The sequence below is a fragment of the Rana temporaria genome, chromosome 7 (assembly GCF_905171775.1).
Source record: "Rana temporaria chromosome 7, aRanTem1.1, whole genome shotgun sequence".
Taxonomy (NCBI): Eukaryota; Metazoa; Chordata; class Amphibia; order Anura; family Ranidae; genus Rana; species Rana temporaria.
The window spans coordinates 61,356,582-61,370,858 of NC_053495.1; the positions used below are offsets into that span (position 1 = coordinate 61,356,582).

The 14,277-nt window shown below is 47.5% G+C and overlaps 1 protein-coding gene across 4 annotated transcripts in view; it reads left to right on the top strand.

The window, feature by feature from the left end:
• Positions 1-10,167: 10,167 nt before the first annotated feature.
• Positions 10,168-14,277, top strand: part of DMC1 (DNA meiotic recombinase 1) — a 530,416-nt gene continuing 526,306 nt past the window's right edge. Inside the window, exons 1-2 of one of the 4 annotated variants that reach the window (XM_040359476.1) lie at positions 10,168-10,441; positions 12,161-12,217. The gene's annotated coding sequence lies outside the window, so the exon portion shown is untranslated. The remainder of the gene's footprint in view (positions 10,442-12,160; positions 12,218-14,277) is intronic. The other 3 variants (XM_040359477.1, XM_040359473.1, XM_040359474.1) reach the window with 3 other exon arrangements.

Below are 14,277 nucleotides of genomic sequence, written 5' to 3' on the forward strand. Positions count from 1 at the left end.
TTTGATTTTTATCACACAGAACAATCAATCACCTCCTCAGAAGACTTTCAGTACACTGCTCTCCTTATTCACAAAGCCTCAGGATGCAGCAAATCAGTGGTAATCCTCTGGATTATATATAGAGGCCTTAATTGCCTCATTCTGAACAGCTGAAGATTTCCAACGCCCTTAGACCTTTTCTGGCTACTTTTGCAGCCGACGCCTAATAACAATTGGTGTATTGTCTAAACAAGGCAGAAATGTATGTCCTGTCTGTGACAACACCCACAGATTTACCTGACTTCCTGTCACATACCCCCCGTCTTGTTTCAACCCTAGGGTTGGGACACAGGTTGCCAGGCAGGCATGCACTCAGGACAACCCATCTGCATTTCCCATTTTAGCACTGGGGCGATGCATTACCACAAAACTAAATTCCTGGAGGGTCAGGAACCACCTATTTATTCTCCTATTGGTCTCTTTGTTCTGTGCCATCCACTTCAATGGGGCATGATCCGTCACCAGTTCAAACTGTCTACCCACGAGGTAGTACCGGAGAGAATCCAAAGCCCATTTCACCGCCAAACATTCTTTCTCAATGGTGGCATAATTCTCCTCATGGGCCTTCAACTTTCGGCTGAGGTGCATAACAGGGTGTTCCTCCCCCTTGATAATCTGAGACAGTACAGCTCCTAAGCCCACATTTGACGCATCTGTCTGAACCGAAAAAAGTCCCGTGAAAAATCAGGCGAATTTAAAACTGGCTGACTACATAAGGCCTGTTTTAAAGCCTGAAAAGCTGTTTCTGCTTCGGGAGTCCATTTGGTCATTACAGACTCCTTCCCTTTGGTCAAATTGGTCAGGGGAGCAGCCTGTGAGGCAAAATGGGGGATAAAGCGGGAATAATAGCCCGCGATCCCCAAAAATGCACGAACCTGTTTCTTGTTGGTGGGACGTGGCCAATCCTGAATAGCCTCAACTTTATTTATTTGGGGCTTGATTAGACCTCTTCCAATGGTATACCCCAGATACTTCGCCTCTTCTAGCCCAAGGGTACATTTTTTTTGATTGGCTGTAAACCCGGCTTTCCAGATGGAATCCAACACAGCCTGAACTTTTGGCAAGTGTGATTCCCAATCCTCACTGTGGATGACAACGTCATCGAGGTATGCAGCAGCATAGGCTCGATGAGGCCGAAGGGTCTTATCCATGGTGTGTTGAAATGTGGCGGAAGCATTCTGTAACCCAAAAGGCATCCTCCGATATTGGAAAGATCCATCTGGAGTTACAAATGCTGTTTTTTCGCTGGCCGACTCCGAGAGAGCAATTTGCCAATAACCCTTGGTCAGGTCTAACGTTGTCATGTACCGGGCAGTGCCTAGGCGATCAATCACTTCATCTATGCGGGGCATAGGATAGGTGTCAAACTTAGTGATTTTATTCAGGCAGCGAAAGTCATTACAAAACCGCCAACTTCCATCTGGTTTGGGCACTAAGACAATGGGACTGGACCAATCACTATTTGACTCTTCTATCACCCCCAGCTCAAGCATTTGTTTTACTTCCTGGCGAATTGCCTCTCGCCGGGCTTCTGGAATTCTATAAGGCTTCAACTTGACCTTATCCCCTGGTGTGGTGATAATGTCATGTTCAACTCCGGAGACCCAACCTGGCAGGTCTGAAAACTTCTCCTTATTATGGAGCACAAATTCTTTAACCTCCTGTTGCTGAGTTTTGGATAGAGTCTCCGCTATCCCAACTTCAGGGACAGCCAGGTTAAATGGAGCAGAAAATCGGGTAGTCTTAGCGACCAAGGACTCTCTATCCTTCCATGGTTTCAGCAAGTTCACGTGATAGAGCTGCTCAGGTTTTCGTCTTCCCGGTTGGCTAATTTTATAATTCACCACGCCTATTTTTTCCAACACTTCATATGGACCCTGCCATTTGGCTAGGGATTTACTTTCGACCGTGGGGACCAGTACCAACACCCTATGACCAGGTGCAAAGGAAGGGACCTGGGCCCCACGATTGTAAATCCTTTGTTGAGCCGCTTGGGCTAAATGTTCCTTCACAATCGGCATCACTTGGGCAATTCTATCTTGCATTTGGGCCACATGTTCAATCACACTTCGATGAGGGGAACTGTCACTCTCCCATGTTTCCCTGGCAATGTCAAGTAGGCCCCGGGGTTGCCTCCCATATAGTAGCTCAAACGGAGAGAGAACCCTGTGGACGATTGGGGAACCTCTCTTATTGCAAACATCAGATAAGGGAGCAGATAATCCCAATTCTTTCCGGCTTTATCCACCACCTTCCTCAACATTTGTTTTAAGGTTTTATTAAACCTTTCCACTAACCCGTCTGTTTGAGGGTGATATACTGATGTACGTAATTGGGTCACTTTCAGGAGTTTACAAAGTTCTTTGGTCACCCTGGACATAAACGGGGTGCCCTGGTCAGTTAGGACTTCTTTAGGAAGACCCACACGGCTGAAAACCTGAAATAACTCTTTGGCAATTGTTTTAGCAGAGGTGTTTCAGAGAGGAATCGCTTCTGGGTACCGGGTGGCATAGTCCATTATTACCAAGATGTGCTGGTGCCCTCTAGTGGACTTCAGTAAGGGGCCAACCAAGTCCATGGCGATCCTCTCAAAAGGGACCTCGATAATGGGCAGGGGTACCAACGGACTGCGGAAATGTGGCATGGGTGCAGTAATCTGACACACTGGACAGAAAGAGCAGTACAATTCCACTTCTTTAGTGATCCCAGGCCAATAAAACCTCTGGGTGATCTTCTCCCGGGTTTTCTCTGCTCCCAAATGTCCCCCAAGAATGTGCCCATGGGCCAGTTCCAAAACCATCTTGCAGGTACAGTTTAGGCACTACCAGTTGCTTAATGGTGTCCTCTATCCTCTGTGACACTCGATATAACAGGTCTCTTTCAATAATGAAGTAAGGGAGGGCAATTCTCTCGTCAGGGTTAACTAACTCCCCATCTATCTTCACTATATTCTCCCGGGCTCTTAGCAATGTGGGGTCCCTCAATTGCTCAGTGACAACATTTTCTCTGTGCACCTCGAGGTCATCAAACCCTATCGGCCGCTGTTCCTCTTCTGAGGTAGCAGGCTCCTCCCTAGGGACTGGTGTTTTCCCTGCTAATACTGAGAATGGAAACTCCGGAAAATTCTCACAGTTGTAGGTTTCTGGAGTAGATGGTTCAGACTCAGAAGAACCACCTACTGGGGAATCTGGGCAGTCCCAGAGTTCCCAGAATTTTGGGAAATCCCTTCCCACAATGGCGTCATGTGGCAGTTTGGGAACTAAACCCACCTAGTGACACAAGTTACCGAGGGAGGTTTCATAGGAAACCGTAGTCACCGGATATTCTCGAGTGTCCCCATGTACACAAACTACAGCCATTTTTCTAGGATGTAAGGTTTTTCCCACCACTAGATCACTTTTCACTAAGGTGACCAGGCTACCTGAATCCAACAATACCACAACATTTTTACCATCTAAGCACATTCTATATAAAGGTTTCTCATTTCCCTTTACTGCAGTGCATGTGGTTGCAAAAAGGGACTGACGTCTCTCTGTCAGAAAGTCACACTGCATGGGTTCATCACCCGCTGGGCAAACCGCTGCTATATGTCCCTCTTCCCGGCAACGGTAACAAATCAACCTTCTGGTCCTCTCCTGTGGGATGGGTCTTCCAGGCCGCTCTCGCCAAACATTAGCAGTAGTCCCGATAATTCCTCTAGTTGCTCCTTGGTACCTCTCTCCACCCCCATCCCTTGATGCAGTCTTACCTATAGGTGGGGAGGGTCTGGTCTTGGGGTGAAAAGTCTGTGCGTCTCTGGTGGCAGAGGACAAATTCTCTGTTGTTAAGTACCTTTCGACCAGGTCTACAAGTTTGTCTGCGGTTTCTGGACCACCATGGTTCACCCTTTTTTGCAGGGTGTTAGGAAGAGACCTAAGAAATTTGTCCATGACTACTCGCTCCAAAACTTTTGGTCAGGACAGAGTGTCTGGCTGCAGCCATTTCCTAGCCAAATGGATGAGGTCATACATCTGCGACCGAGGTGGCTTCCTCTGCTGATAACTCCAATTGTTGACCCGCTGAGCACGGACATCCAGGGTTACACCGAAACTTGCCAATTTTTCCTCTTTTAATCGATCATAGTTTTTTGCGTCTGCAAGCTCCAAATCAAAATATGCCTTTTGGGCTTCTCCAGATAATAGGGGGGCCACTAGACCAGCCCACTGGTCTTTAGGCCAACTCTCTCTTTCCGCTGCTGATATGTTACTGGCCTGACTCCCAGCCTCGGTCTGCTGTCTCTGAAGCTGTTTTAGGCCTCCATTTGCTGCTGGTGTCTCTGTTCCAAGCCTGCAATGCTCTCTTGGTGAGCCTGTTACTGAGCTGAGTGAGCCTGTTGTTGAGCTGCAAGGCTCCGCTGCAAACCTGCATTCGTCTGTTGTTGATTTGCATTTGCCTGTTGTTGATTTGCATTTGTTAAAGCCAGCTGTTTTAGTATCTCCTCCATGTGTAAGGGGTTTACTTTAACTGCCCGTGGCACTCCACCATGTGTAAGGGGTTAGCTCGGTAGCGGGGTGTGTGACCCCTTGGATGGGTTCACTACACACTGAATTTATACAGACAGGCAGTCAAAGACGGTGAAAACAAAGATTTTGGTTTATTCTTCCATCTTGCTGGAAACAAGTGCAAGCATCCAAGCAAGCATAAACAAAATCAAACATAAAATAAACCCTGGTCACTTGAGGCGTCTATCTTCACCACACAGGAACCTATCTATGGAGTCTGGCTTAGCCTAGTGCTGGGAAGACACTGCTGGTCATACAGCAGAAAAACAATAGTCTTTTGATTTTTATCACACAGAACAATCAATCACCTCCTCAGAAGACTTTCAGTACACTGCTCTCCTTATTCACAAAGCCTCAGGATGCAGCAAATCAGTGGTAATCCTCTGGATTACTTATAGAGGCCTTAATTGCCTCATTCTGAACAGCTGAAGTTTTCCAACGCCCTTGGACCTTTTCTGGCTACTTTTGCAGCCGACGCCTAATAACAATTGGTGTATTGTCTAAACAAGGCAGAAATGTATGTCCCGTCTGTGACAACACCCACAGATTTACCTGACTTCCTGTCACAGTAGTAAATAGAGTCCACCTGTGTGTAATTTAATCTCAGTTTAAATACAGATGTTCTGTGAAGCCCTCAGAGGTTTGTTAGAGAACCTTCGTGAACAAACAACATCAATCATGAAGGCCAAGGAACACACCAGATAGGTCAAGAATAAAGTTGCTGAGAAATTTAAAGCAGGGTTAGGCTATAAAAAAAACAGGCTTTAAACCTCTCCATCACCCAAAAATGGAAAGAGTATGGCACAACTGCAGACCTACCAATCCATGGCGGTCCACCTAAACTGACAGGGCGATCAAGGAGAGCATTAATCAGAGAAGTAGCCAAGAGGCCCATGGAAACTCTAGAGACGCTGCAGAGATCCACAGCTCAAATGGGAAATTCTGTCCACAGGACAACTATTAGTCAAGTACTCCACAAATCTGGCCTTTATGGAAGAGTGGCAAGAAGAAAGCCATTGTTGAAAGAAAGCCATAAGAAGCCATTTGGGGGACACAGAAAACATGTGGAAGAAGGTACTTTGGTTAGATGAGACCAAAATTTTACTTTTTTGCCTAAAAGCAAAACGCTATGTAAAACTAACACTGCACATCACCCTGAACACACCATTCCCACCGTGAAACATGGTGGGGGCAGCATCATGTTGTGGGGATGCTTTTCTTCAGCAGGGACAGGGAAGCTGGTCAGAGTTGATGGGGAGATAGATGGAGCCAAATACAGGGAAATCTTAGAAGAAAACCTGTTAGAGTCTGCTAAAGACTTGAGACTAGGGCGGGGGTTCACCATCCAGCAGGACAATGACCCTAAACTTACAACCAGCACTACAATGGAATGGTTTAGATCAAAGACTATTCATGTGTTAGAATAGTGGTCAATGTTCAGACAAGAATCTTACAATCTAAGGTCACATTCACATAATCTCATATTTCTTCATACATATACTAGGGCCAATTTAGTCAGGAGCCAGTTAATCTACCAGCATATCTTTGGATTGTGGGAGGAAACCCATGCATGCACAGGGAGAACAAAATGCAAACTCCAAGCAGGTAGTGCCATGGTTGAGATTGGAACCAACAACCCTAGTGCTGCTAGGCGAAAGTGCTAATTACTTCAGCCTAACTCACAAGACCCTCAAAAACTAACCCCCCCCCCCCCTTCACTGGCTGCACTATTACAATGACTATCTTTTGCCATCCATGCCACCCATGAAAAAATCCAGTACTTAGCCTAGAGCAGGGGTCTCAAACTCAAATGACCTGAGGGCCACAAGACAAGTTTTCATATCCCATGGGGGGCCGCATACAAACTTTCAAACTTCAAAAACAACAGTACTGGTGTCAGCGAACACATTATTAACCCCCAGCACTGGTGTGAGCGGACACATTATTAACCCTGACCACTACACTGCACACTACACACTGACCACTACACTGCACACTACACACTGACCACTACACTGCACACTACACACTGACCACTGAACAATACACACTGACCACTGAACAATACACACTGACCACTACACTACACACTCCCCACTACACTACACACTCACCACTACACTACACACTCACCACTACACTACACACTCGCCACTACACTACACAATGACCACTACACACCCCACTGACCACTACACACCCCACTGACCACTACACTACACACTGACCACTCACCATCAGGGCACAGCACATCAGGGCACAGAGCCCAGCACATCAGGGTACAGAGCCCAGCACATCAGGGCACAGAGCCCAGGACATCAGGGTACAGGGCACAGCGCACATCAGGGTACAGGGCACAGCGCACATTAGGGTACAGGGCACAGCGCACATCAGGGTACAGGGCACAGCACATCAGGGCACAGCACATCAGGGCACAGCACAACAGGCCACATCAGGGTACAGGGCATGGCACATCAGGACAAGGCACATGGCATATCAGGGCATAGTACATCAGGGCACAGGACACAGCACATCAGGGTACAGAGCCCAGCACATCAGGGTACAGAGCCCAGCACATCAGGGTACATGGGGCACATCAGGGTACATGGAGAACATCAGAGCACATGGGGCACAATCGGGGCACATCAGGGTACATGTGGCACATCAGCCACATCAGGGTACATGGGGCACATCAGAGCACATGGGGCACATCAGGGTACATACGGCGCATCAGAGCACATGGGGCACATCAGGGTACATGGGGCACATCAGGGTACATGGGGCGCATCAGAGCACATGGGGCACACCAGGGTACATGGGGCACATCAGGGTACATGGGGCACATTAAGGCACATCAGGGTGCATGGGGCACATTAAGGCACATCAGGGTGCATGGGGCACATCCACGGTACATGGGGCACATCCACGGTACATGGGGCACATCAGGGTACATGGGACATATGAGGGCACAATCAGGGTATATGGGGCACATGACTTCACAATCAGGGTACATGGGGCACAATCGGGGTACATGGGGCACAATCGGGGTACATGGGGGCACAATCGTGGTACATGGGGCACATGGGGGCACAATCAGGGTACATGGGGGCACAAGCAGGGTACATGGGGCACAATCAGGGTACATGGGGCACAATCAGGGTACATGGGGCAACATGGGGGCACAATCAGGGTACATGGGGTACAATCAGGGTACATGGGGCACACTCAGGGTACATGGGGCACAATCAGGGTACATGGGGCACAATCAAAGTACATGGGGCACAATCGGGGTACATGGGGCACAATCAGGGTACATGAGGGCACAATCAGGGTACATGGGGGCCCAATCAGGGCACATTCAGGGTACAGGGGGCACATTCAGGGTACATGGGGCACAATCAGGGCACAATCACGGCACATGTCAGCGTTTACTTTACTTGTTTTTTTCTTCACATGCAGAGTAGCGCAGGAAGCGTCTCTGTCATAAGTTCACTTCTCAGTCTCACGCTGCGGCTGCTCCCCGCCCCCCCCGGCAGCCCCCCCTCTCTTCTCGTCCATCCCAGGTGATATCACAAGCAAATGTGATTGGACGAGAAGAGAGGGGGGGCGCCGGGGGGCGAGGAGCAGCCGCAGCATGAGACTGAGAAGTGAATTTATGACAGAGACGCTTCCTGCGCTACTCTGCATGTGAAGGAAATCTACTCCCTCCACTTCCGCGGCACCCCCCACCCTGCCTGCGGGCCATTTTCAACCAGTCCGCGGGCTGCAAATGGTCCGCGGGCCGGTACTTTCAGACCACTGGCCTAGAGCCTGTCTTTGCAAGTCATTGGTCAGCACCAGCTTGTAACCACCTTTACAATGAGAACTTCCACAGTCCTGGAAGAGGGAAGCAGGAACAAGCAATTTCCAAATGCCCAGTCTAATTTATTGGCTAGCATGGACAGCAGTAACAATCATCAAATCAACTAAATGCTTGTGGATGGGGAGGATGTTGGCTTGTTGATCATCTTAAATTTTTTTGGCAAAAAGGTGAACTAACCGTTTAACCACTCTCCGCCCGTACTATAGCCAAATGACGGCTACATCGCAGGCTTCCAGTGCCGGGAGAGCGGCAATAGACGTCTTCTCATGTTCACACTGCTTTCGCGCCACCTAGGGCGCGTGCGCTGCATGCATTGTGACTGCTGAGTCCTTCGGACTCGGCTGATCACAATCAGAGAAGGACCTTTACCACGTGATCAGCTGTCAGCCAATGACAGCTGATCACAGAAGTAAACAAGCCGGTTATCGTCTTTTTCTCTCCTAACGATCAGCGTGAGGTGAGAAGCAGAAAGCAGGTAATTGGCACCTGTTACAGGGACATTGGTCCTTGCATCAGTGTCCACCAGTGCAGCTAATCAGTGCCCACCTATCAGTGCCCACCAGTGTCACCTATCCATGCCACCTCATCAGTTCAGCCTCAGCGCACATCAGTGAAGGAGAAAAATTACCTGTTTGCAACAAAATTACAAAAAACATTATTGTTTTTGTTTCTTTAGCAAAAAATAAAAAACCCAGTGGTGATTAAATACTACTAAAAGAAAGCTCTATTTGTATGAAAAAATATATAAAACTTTCATAAGGGTATAGTGTTGTATGACCGCGCAATTGTCATTCAAAGTGCGACAGCTCTGAAAATCGGCCTGGGCAGGAAGGGGATTTAAGTGCCCAGTAGGCAAGTGGTTAACTACTTCAGATCCGCGCTATAGCTGAAAGACAACTACAGCGTGGACCTACTTTGCCAGGAGGGCATCCATGGATGTCCTCCCGTTCTCAAGTGGCCTGCGCGCCACCTGCTCCCGACCCCTTACCACATGATCAGCTGTCAGTCAATGACAGCTGATCATGTGATGTAAATAAAGCCAGTAATCGGCTATTTTTTCTCCTCACGCTATTAGCTCATCACCGGTGGCTGTCAGAGGGACATCGGTCCCGATCAAGGAGAGCAGCCGCCTGCTCATCTGTGCCACCTGTCAGTGCACAACAGTGCTGCCTACCAGTGCCCACAGTGCCACATATCAGTGTCAACTACCAGAGCCCATCAGTGTCACCTACCAGTGCCCATCAGTGCCATCTTATCAGTGCCCATCAGTGCTGCCTTATCTGTGCCCATCAGTACCGCCTTATCTGTCCCCAATGGTGCCGCCTTATCTGTGCCCACCAGTTTCGCCTCATCAGCATATATCAATTAAGCAGAAAAATTACCTGTTTGCAAAATTTTAACAAACTATGAAACATGATTTTTTTTCAAAATTTTCCATGTTTTTTTTTTTAACATTTTGCATGTTTTTTTGTTTGTTTAGCATAAAATAAAAACCCCAGCGGTGATTAAATACCACCCAAAGAAAGCTCTATTTTTGTGAAAAAAAAGAAACAATTTATTTGGGTTCAGTGTTGTATAACTGCGCAATTGTCATTCAAAGTGCGTCAGCGCTGAAAACTGAAAATTGGTCTGGGCAGGAAGGGAGTTTAAGTGCCCTGTAAGGAAGTGGTTAAACAGTCATTTCAAATCAATTAATTTATCCAGCTTTGTTTTGGTGCCGCTTCCAGCAAAAGCAGCTGAATTACATCCCTGTCCCTGTCCATCGTGGGCAAAGCACCATATTGTTAGCTGCAGCTGGAACTCCTCCCAATCGCTGCCTGGCGCGGCGTAGCCAATCAGATTGCGTGACAAGGCTCGGAAGGTCGTGTGAGGAAGGAAAGCGTCGAATGTGGTAGGAGCCAATTGCGGGAAAAGACGCGGGCGTTCATGTGAGGAGAGGAAAGCGCGGCTGTACTCTGAGGAGAAGTGAGCTGTGAGGAGATTGCTGCGGACACTCTCGGTTTGTGTCTATGATAGATACATCGCTGTACTCGATAGAATTACCGGGGAAAGGATCACATGGGAATCACTGTGCTATCAATTAGCGACAGGAACAGTCAGGAAATACTTTTATTTATGGAATTAATTATCTCAGTTTCGCTTTAGTCCTAATTGTCCTTGTAGAGTTAAAATTCAAATTTGTATTTGTATGCATTTTTGTGGTTTATGTGTTCTTACTATTCCAACCTTTATATCAGAGTGGCTAATTTTCAGAAAACGATTACTTAGGAATGCACAAGAAGATCAGGCATCTCTACTAAATAGATGAAGACTGAATATAGAATGTTGTGTTGGCCCAGTGTGTTAGTAAACTGTTAAAACATTCATCTATTTTATGACCTCCGCCATAAACAAAGCTTTCGCTTTAAGGAGAGGTACGGCCAAAGCTCTGCAGGGATCCTGACAGTATGTCGGGATTTGCCCAGGTACCTGACCAGCAACCTCTCAATGCAGTTCTGAGACCCTGAGCCAGCTGTTCCTGCCCCCCCCCCCCCTTTTCCACTGCTTTCCACTTGAGAACTGGAGGGGCAATGCACAGCGGTGACTGATGGTCATTATTCTGTGCTCAGAGTGGAACTGAGTGATCAGTGGTCATTGATCGTTCAGTGTAGAGCTGGAGGGAGACAGCTGCTGCATCTACATAGTTGACTATGAATTTTTGCATGCTTGTTCCCCTTGCTCTGACAGGATGGTGCTCTGAAACAGCGGCAGCTCTGCCTGTCCCTCCTCTGTTCATTAACAGAAGGCTTTGAATTTTGTGAATGGGATCACATAATACAAAGAACACAATACAAAGTGGCTACATGCGACTCTACAGCTGGAGGAGCTGAGACCAGAAGGTCCAGTGTTTTATGCGTCCTTGTCGCACAACAATTTGGGCAAAATCTCGCCATTCTTGGGGTGCCAATAAAAATGAATGGCACCCAAACGTATGACATTTTGCTGTAATTTTGGTGTAATTTGGAAATGCAGACAGAATCGCACCTTTTCTGCCCACAATTCCAAATTTACTCGGTTGTGAACAAGGCCTAAGATAAGTGCAGAGCTCTAGGACCCCTTTCACATTTGGGTGGTTTTCAGGCGCTTTAGCGCTAAAAATAGCATCTGTAAAGCGCCTGAAAGAAGCCTCATCTGCAATCCCAGTGTGAGCCGAGTGCTTTCACACTGGGGTGCTGCTCTGGCAGGGTGTCAAAAGTCCTGCCAGCAGCTTCTTTGCAGCGCTTTAGGAGCGGTGAATACACCGCTCCTAAAGCGCCTCTTCCTATTGAAATCAATGGGAAGCAACTGCAAAGCGCCTTGGCAGTGGCGCTTTGTGGGCGCTTTTAACCCTTTATTCGGCCACTAGCGGGGGTTAAAAGCGCCCCGCTAGCACCTGAAAAACGCTGGTAAAGTGACGCTGGTTTTAGAGGTGCTTTACCAGCGTTTTTCGGGCGCTAGCAGTGTGAAAGGGCTCTAAAAGATGTCAGAGGACAGTGGCACCTCATATGCCTAGGCTGGTATGAAGCTGTGTTATCAGCAGAGGTCTTGGAGTTAGAGAAGCTCTCACACAAGCCTGGCCAATGTATAATGGTAAAATGAGCTATGCACTGATTGTTACTTATGCAGTTGTTTTTACTGTTTATAATAAAAAATTAATTCATTATAGTTACACTTTTTTTCAATCTACATTTTTCACCAGAGATATTCCTTGTGCTTGGCTGCTAGTGCTGCAAACTTACATACCAGTAGTGTACAGGTAAGGGGAAAGCTGTAAGAAGTCAGTACAAGCATAACTGGTAAAACAATTTTCAAGTTTATTTCCCAATGAAAAAAACATATCTGTATGGCCTTTTTAACAAAACAGCACTGGGTAGGAGGGATTTTAGTCAGGATTTGATTTAAATTATTGTGAAAACCGAGTTCCTTGATTTTGAGGGGATCGCTATCAGAATACAAATGCACAGCAGGAGGGTTCCCCCCCCACCACACATTTAACTGGTTGAACAGAAAAAAAAGACTCCTGTATAACCGGCCTAAGCGGATTACACCCTACAAAAAAATAAATAATAAACAATAAATTAAATAAAAGAATGCTGCAGCACTAAAAATTATGTAATAATAGTCTCTGGGCAACATTTACTAAAACTGGTGCACACAGAATCTGGTGCAGCTGTGCATACTAACCAATCAGCACCTAAGTTCAGTCCAGAAGCTGATTAGTTACTATGCACAGCAGCACCTGCTGATAACCGTACAACTGGTGCTGTTGTACCAGGCCCTGGACAGCTTCATAGTTATTCCCCCCCCCAAATAGGGCTTACAAAATTACACCCCCCCTCCTACTTGCTTAGGGAGGTGTATAATTAAAATTTTCTGGGCCCCATGAGGTCAACAGAGAGGCCCAGGAGGTTGGAGCATTAAAGGGACGTTTTCTTCATATTCGGGGAGCAGGTAAATAATCCTGTTCCTCACTGAATGCTCAATAGTTCCGGTCAGCTCTTTTCCTTGCTTGGGGGAGTGATCTGTAATGTACTATACCTGCTCTGCTCTTTCTGGTTCCGTGAGGTGGCTGACCAGGAGGGAACAATAATCCATACTGTGGCTGCTGAGTAGTGTGGCAGGCAATGGCAGCACACAGTGAGGGAGATGTCATACATTGTAATATCTTGCTTATAGAGGTAAACCCTCTTAACCCCCCCCCCCAAAAAAAACTGCAAGGCAAAGGCATAATGAGCTAGTATGACTAGCATACTAGCTCATTATGAATAACTTACCTTAGATCAAAGCCGTCATTGTCTCCCCCTTTCGGCCACAGACATCTTTCCTGGAGGTTACTTCCATGTATCGCGGCTCCGGCGCTGTGATTGGGCAGAGCCACGATGACGTCACTCCGCGCATGCACACTGTAACAGCACACATTAGGGAAGAAATGGCACAGCGTTTTGTTTCTTCCCAGCGCATGCGCCGTTCGTATTACCGGTGGACTACAAGTGAAATATCTCCTAAACGGCACACGTTTAGGAGATATTTCCACTACCTATAGGTAAGCCTTATTCTAGGCTTACCTAAAGGTAGAAGTTAAAAAATAGGGTTTACAACCACTTTAAAGGAGAACTTCGGGCAAACACTTTTTCTCTTATCGTCCATGGACGGACACAGGCTTCTCAAGTCTTGACAAGTGGGTTATTTTCCTGTTCATAGGAGATGACTAGGCAGAACATGTTAAAACATTTAAATACATGTTACTTTAACAGAGTTGAACAGCCCCGCCCAGGGGGCGGTCCCTCCGGACATAACCCTCCTCCCTGCAGCATGCAGCCTCCGTTTTTTTTCTGCCTAGCAAAGGAGATGGACGTGGCTCCCTTTGGGCCCAGCGCCCTGAAGAATTTTTTTTTTTTTTCTTTATTTAAGATTCTTCTATCAACTGCCAGCTGGGTGACAGGCTGGATATATAGATCATTGTAGTCTCCTCAGTCTGGCCAGCGAGCGTGAGCACACCATTGCTAAGGGCTGGGTCTGCCTCGACATACCCCATGACTCCTGGGGTGGCTGGTGGGCTTTTTTACTCCAGGGTCCACACATGCTGGGCTGTGGTGTTGTCTTACTCACAGTGGACCAGGCCGAAAGCTACTCCAACGCGGTTGTATGCCTGTCAGGAATGTGCCAGCGGGTCCTCGCATGGACGGGTAAGTACAGTCCTACCTGCCTTGGGCCGGTATGGCTGGGCATTCCTGGGGTTAGGGGGTCCTCCTATCCTCCCTTTCCCTACTCTGTCATTTTTCCCTCTGCTGCTAACCGCTGCTACTGGGGTAGAGG